Genomic DNA, 6762 nt, shown 5'->3' with positions numbered 1-6762 from the left:
CCCGGACGCATTTTTGGAACCAGCATACCTTGAGTAAGCAAGGTTTGGGTTAATCAACCGAGAGTTCAGGGTATATGTGACAGTAAGTTAACCCTGCTTTCTGGAATACACCCCTGGAGTAAGCAAGGTTTAGGTCAAACGACCGAGAGTTCAGGGTATATGTGACGGTATGTACTAGTGGAAACTAATGAATAGGTGCTTCTTTGGCTGTTACTGCTGTTGTCGAAGTTGCTGGAGGAGTCACATGTGGAGGATTGAACATCACTAACACCATCAAACAGAAAAACCTGTGTCAGACTATTGAGAAGATCATCAATGATTTCCTGAATTCAATCAAACCAATGACTGAGCTTCTAAATAAAATTGGTAATGTAGCGGAACACTGGATGCACCACAGGATGAACACAGAATGAGGACAAACACCAGTAATGCCTTTCCTTGGGTGTTTACTGCAAACATGAAATGGAACAGTGTTACAACAATCAAATCATCTGTTCTGGTTTCACAATCTCTCTTCAGAATGTTTCACGCAGACTCAAGTTACAGGTTGTTTTCTTTACAGTATCTTAAATTGTTCCACTCAATAAAATGCATTTCACCAAAGGCATATTTTGTTTAGAATTAGAATGATTTATGAATACTGAATCAATAATCAAATGATCCATCAATAAAACAGTAGTAAAACAAAATAAACACAATAACTCATACCTGCAAACATGAAATGGAACAGTGTTACAACAATCAAATCATCTGTTCTGGTTTCACAATCTGCAAATACATCATTTAGTTATTACATTGCCCCATTTTTCTAATATGCAGGTGACTTACAATACCAAAGTAACAATTCACAGTTTCAATTTCTTCTCCTTAACACATATAACATGCTTTGAGTCATGAACTACATTACCCAGAATGCACCGCCGATTACAGGCAGGCATTTTACATTGCGCAGCAAGGAATTAACCACTTGCATCATCAAAATGTAATGAAATGAAACTCAGATGAACGTTAATAAATTCCTCATACATGACATGAGAATGAACATAAGACATAAACTGATATTTCAGATTATGTGCGTTCCTAGGATTACATCACATTCACACGTTTTAAGCTATAAAGTTTATGTAAAGTATTAAACATGCACAACCTCTAATTTTACACATAACAGGGTCAACAGTATTACCAAAATATTTTGTTCTGATTTTGTTGTAACTCCTATTTAATATGCTCTAAAAACATGTTCGAGCTGTCCACTAACAGAGACACATACCTCTCTTCAGAATGTTTCACAGACTGAAGAGCGCGGCACCAGGGGAACATACCATTGACCGAAGAGAGGGGTATACCACATGAGCAACACAAAAGAACACATAACATTTCTCCAAACAAACGCATGCAGCACAAGAAGGCAGCGTGACCACAATGTTCGATATACAGCAATATTAAATTCTGTGTAAAAGAGTCTCAATTTCCATCTGCATAAATTTTATATATACTCCCAACCCCTCCCCATAATGAAACGATGGATCATCCCTTACCAAGTGTTTCTGCGCCTGGTTTTTCTTAACAGAAGTGACAAAGTTTGATGAATTATAACACTTTTTACACTATTACAGTAACATCACAGAGTTATGCACAGATTTTGCATATCTGTCATTGTGACATTTGTGAAATCAGGAAATAATCAGAGGTGAGAATACTGACTGTAGATGAGTTTATTTGAGCTCATGTTCTGTTTTACATGTTTATCTGATGGTTTTGATCAAACACAAGATATTTGAACCTTCACTTCAGCTTTTCTAAGAATAAACCAGATTTCATTCTGAGACACAAACAATATTATTCTGAAGAGCTGCTGCTCACAGATTCACATTCAACCAGTTATTGATATAGATAAGATTAGTGAAAACATAAAGAGATATAACCACACCAGATATACAAAGAGATTTATAAAACACACTTAACATCTAAAGAATATCACACATTAATGTTAAAACATTTTAAAAAGATCATATTATGCCATGATGATTAAAATTTAGCAGTTAGCAGATTCACTCAGAACTTACTAAAACAAATACAAGTAAATAAGAGAAAAAATGAAGAATGAAAACAGTGAATGTAAGTAAACACACAAACATTCACTCATCATTTCTGCAGATGAAGTTGAGTTTGTGAGTTTCAGGAAGGCTGATCCAGCGCTGATCTCCTCCAGACTGAACTGCTCCTTTTCTCTTCTCGAGGCGACAGTCTTCCGGTTCTACTCCGTTCCCTGGAGCCCAGTTCTGATAGCACACGATCTCTCCGCTCAACCAGATCCACATGTTCATGCTGCAGTAGTTGTGTAAACCCAACCACACCGCCTCAGTAGACGCCTGTTTAACCACATTCATCACACGACGCTGAATCTCTTCTGAATGAACCGAGACCAGATCCACATGATTCTGTCTGCAGTATCTCAGAGCTTCAGGCCACGTCAGATTCTCTTTGATCAGGATCAGTTTATCTGGACACAAAACAATCCATAGAGAGAGACTGATCAAAAACAACATGCAGAACAAACACTGTGGAGGAATTTGTCATGTCAAACATGTAGTGTGAGCTTTAAGATATCTGGAGGAGATGGATTGTGTGTGTTTTGTGAGGATCTGCTCACCTTCATGACACACAAAAGAAAACGGGTTGTAGCAAAAGACGTCATTCCATGGTCTCAGAGCGCCATCAGTGATCGCTGCACAGTTTTCATTGATATTATTATTAGGTTCATTAGACCTCCAATATCTGAATGAGGAGTTACTCTGATCTGACCACTGCCATGAGTCTCTGAACAGACCGATCCAGACATCACCAGATATGTGACTATCATTGATGAACTTCTGAAGCTGTTGATTCTCATTCTGGTTCCTCACACTGACCAGATCAGTGTGATTCTGTCTGCAGTAACTCTGTCAATCAGATGAAGAACTGGAGAGACGCTCAAAGACGAGTCCTGTGTTCGAACAGATTCATGAATCAGTTTGTACATTAATCTTATGCTGCTTTTATGGTTTGGATGTAAACAGGAGCAGCAGTTGAAGCATCAGAAACATGTCTCAACGGATTTTGCTGATATAACATTAAGTAACATTTGTGAATTTTTGTGATAATTTTAATACAACTTTATATTTCCCTATTATGTTTCCTAACACGTTCATCTAGAATACTTGATTCAGACACAAAGATCTGAATGAGAGAAACATCAAACAGATGAAGATATAAATATATTTAAATAGCCCTTAGAAAAATGTCAGTAAAAAGTCAATTCAAAATGTTGGATTTTAAACTAATAATATATACAAATGAATACTGTTGCAATATTAATATTAATGTTAGTGTTTGTCTTGTTTTCAGTCTGATTGTTTTTTATGTTGTAATGGACAATGTGAGTTCATTTAAAGTTAATCTATTAAGAATGACATTTTACAGGTTGGTGTTGAGATCCTGAAAGTTGCTGTATAGAAAATATTGAGAATTTTTTTTAATAAAACCAAGGGATTCATTTTCCTCATTTTTTAAGGAAACTTAAGCAGTTTTTAGGCTTGAATTGATGAACCATTTAAACTGATAAAATTAAGGAAAGAAGGTTAAATATTTATTTTAAGAGAATTAGTTCATTATGTGGTGTTATTTAGAGATGCCATTTGGTAGTGATTGTTAGTTCCCAGCATGCTTTGCATAGGGCTGGAAATGGAGAGTAAATATTGAAATCAAGTGTTATTTTATGTGTTTTTACGTGAAGGGAAACATCTGTTAATGTTTAATGTTCAGTTATGTTTGAGTTATTTCTTCTATTATTTTAAAGTTTTGATCATTATTGTTCAGAAGAGTAGAGCTTATGGTTCGGTTGTGAATAACTGCATGTATTAATACTAAGAATCATGTTGTTTTGATCAATGATCAATAGCTTTGCTAATGTAAGTACAGTAACAAGTTTGTTTCTACTTGTTCTGTGCAGCATACAGTCTTTTAATTGAACAACATGACTCAAAGTGAAATACAAATAGACATTTCTGTTCACTAAAAAAAATCACCCAAAACTGAGAATCAACTTTTCACTAGCACATTTCACTAAAAATATTATATTTATTGTATCATAGACTACTAAATAATTTAGATTTTACATGATTTATTTATTTAGAATCCATTAAAGAAATCAAATTATTAAAAACTACTTAAATCATGTGTAATATTGTTACATATTTTTTAAGTAGATCACATAATTTTTACAGTGTAACACAATAAAATCACACTGACTAGAATTGATATTTGATATTTTTGAATTTACAGTATAAATTTTGCTGAAAATATAATTCTCTATGCTCTCTAATGTCAGATTCCCACAGTTATCAACAACAAAAGATCAACATGTGTTCAATATCTGTTTATTTTCTATACAGACGTTGAAAGTGGACAGTTGTACAGTATATGTCTATCTTTTCATAAATTCATTGTAGGGAGCTGAACTTACTGTTAGATGAATTGCAGATGAAAGTCAGGCTGTCACTGCATGGCAAATCATGCCACTGTCCATTTCTCATCATAGCACACTCATCTCTGCCATCAGGTTGTCCAGGAGCCCAGTTCAGATAGAGCGCAGGATCTCCTGAAGACCACTGCCATTTATCAACACCCATCTTCTGCAGCCCAATCCAGACATACTGAACACCTCCATCATTCACACTCTTCTTCAGCTCGTTCATGTCGTTCATGTCGTCAACGGTGGCCAGATCTGTGTAATTCTCTCTGCAGTATCTCTGAGCTTCAGTCCAGGTCTTCAGCACGTTTATAAAGTGATACTGACGCTGAACACATTCAGATATGGAGCAGAGAGCTGTGAAAGAGAGGGTTTCATTTAATGCTTTTCATAACAGAGTCAAACCTGATGAAACTATAAACCATAAATAAAACAACAAACACACTCACCAATGAGAAGAAGAATAAAACATAGAGTTTGCTCCATTTCTGAGAAAGAAATGTGAGAATAGAGCATAGGTGTAATAAAAGTTAAACATAAAAGTATAACTAAAGTATACGAGCAGCATAACTCGATTCACAATCAATAAGACCATATTAACATCTCAAAGTCTAATTGTGGGTAAAGAATGAAGTTGTTCTTACTTTAGAGGTCGTGTGTTTCTGTCCTGAGTCTGATGTTTCTGTCCGTCTTTAAACAAAGTGATTATTATATCTGCTGTCATTAAGTGCATCACATCATTTGTTTATTTCACTCTTAAAAAAACACAAAGAAACAAAAACCTTTTACATTTTTCTCTTCCTCATTTGTGTGTCCACGTCATTTCTCTGATTTTTGTTGACTGTTGCTGTAATTCTTTGGAAGTGTGTTAATTTGAATGTGAGTTTGTACATATATTGTATTTCCAAAGTGGCTTCACAGGATAAATCCACCTCAGCATTTGCATTTTATTTTTACTTATCATTTGTTTCCATGTTCTTTCAGCTTTGTTACTGTCACTGACATATCAACTCTTTAATCATGGAAATCAGCAGTACAGAGCACATCTTAATCTCACTACGTACACAGTGCCATCGCTCCCTCCTGATGTGACGTCACTAGAGTAAAAGAGTCTTTCATTTGATTTCAGTGCTATATTAACTTCTTTCTCTCTTAAACCTCTTTCTCTTTAATTTCTTTCTCTGTCTATTCTGCCAGTGTTCACTGATTGACATGTAGATGATATTCAAACAGTGAATCCACATTTGTGGCATTTATAAAATACTTTAATGACTACAAAGTTGTAATAAATTACATCTAATCTACAATGTAAAGTAGTTATATGACGTTTTCTGTTTAGTCTTGCTACATCTTGCTGTCTTCATCTTTCTATCACTGTGATAAATTAACCAATCAGAGGCTTCTAGAGGAATGTGCAGCCCATTTGGAGCTTTAGCCCCGCCTACTCAGAGCTTGAAGAATCTGAAGTTAGATGAGAGCAGAAGGACAACTGTTTACGATAAAAACATTAAATGACCGATGATCCAGGGATGCAAACTACTATGGGCCTTCTCAGATTTGAATGTCATTTATGTTCTTCATTAGACAATGTACACTAATCAGGCATAACATTATGAACACTGACACATGAAGTGAATCACACTGATCATCACGGCACCTGTTGGTGGTGGTCAGTATCCATCAAAAGTGCTCCAAGGAAGGAACAGCGGTGAACTGGAGACAGGGCGGCCAAGATCATTGATGTGCATGTGGAGCGAAGGCTGGCCCGTGTGGTCCGATCCAACAGACGAGCTACTGTAGCTCAAATTGCTCAAGAAGTTAATGCTGGTTCTAATAGAAAGGTGTCAGAATTGTGATGATATTTATTTATTTAAATAGGGGAAATATTAATAATTAGTCATAACTTGTTATGATTAATTATAAATATTTGAATCAGTTAATCAAATTAACTTAATGTAGCTGAATTAATATTACAATTAATCTGTTCAGCCAGCAAACACTCAATATTTTTAAAAGGGGTTCACAGTCTTAATACTAAATCGCCATTTAGTGTTCAAACAATACTTGCAAATACCTTAGCTGTCCAGATCTGCAGGCTCAGGAGAAAATCCTTGATGGTTTGGTCTGCTGGCATGGAAATTGTAATCAATATCATCGGCGTTGATGAAGAAAATGTCAAACTTTGCACTTTTAATTTGACTCTTTTGTGGTCGCTGCAGTTGTACATGGCTTGAAGTGAAATGGAGGCTGAC

General features: G+C 35.6%; 1 pseudogene; it reads right to left on the bottom strand.

Annotated features, from left to right (window-relative positions):
- Nucleotides 1-2138: 2138 nt before the first annotated feature.
- LOC137035576 (macrophage mannose receptor 1-like) lies at nucleotides 2139-4996 on the bottom strand (annotated as a pseudogene).
- Between the last annotated feature and the right edge of the window lie 1766 nt (nucleotides 4997-6762).

The sequence above is a fragment of the Chanodichthys erythropterus genome, chromosome 14 (assembly GCF_024489055.1).
Source record: "Chanodichthys erythropterus isolate Z2021 chromosome 14, ASM2448905v1, whole genome shotgun sequence".
Classification (NCBI taxonomy): domain Eukaryota; kingdom Metazoa; phylum Chordata; class Actinopteri; order Cypriniformes; family Xenocyprididae; genus Chanodichthys; species Chanodichthys erythropterus.
Note: the sequence above shows the minus strand (reverse complement) of the source record. Positions and strands in the feature narration are given on the sequence as shown.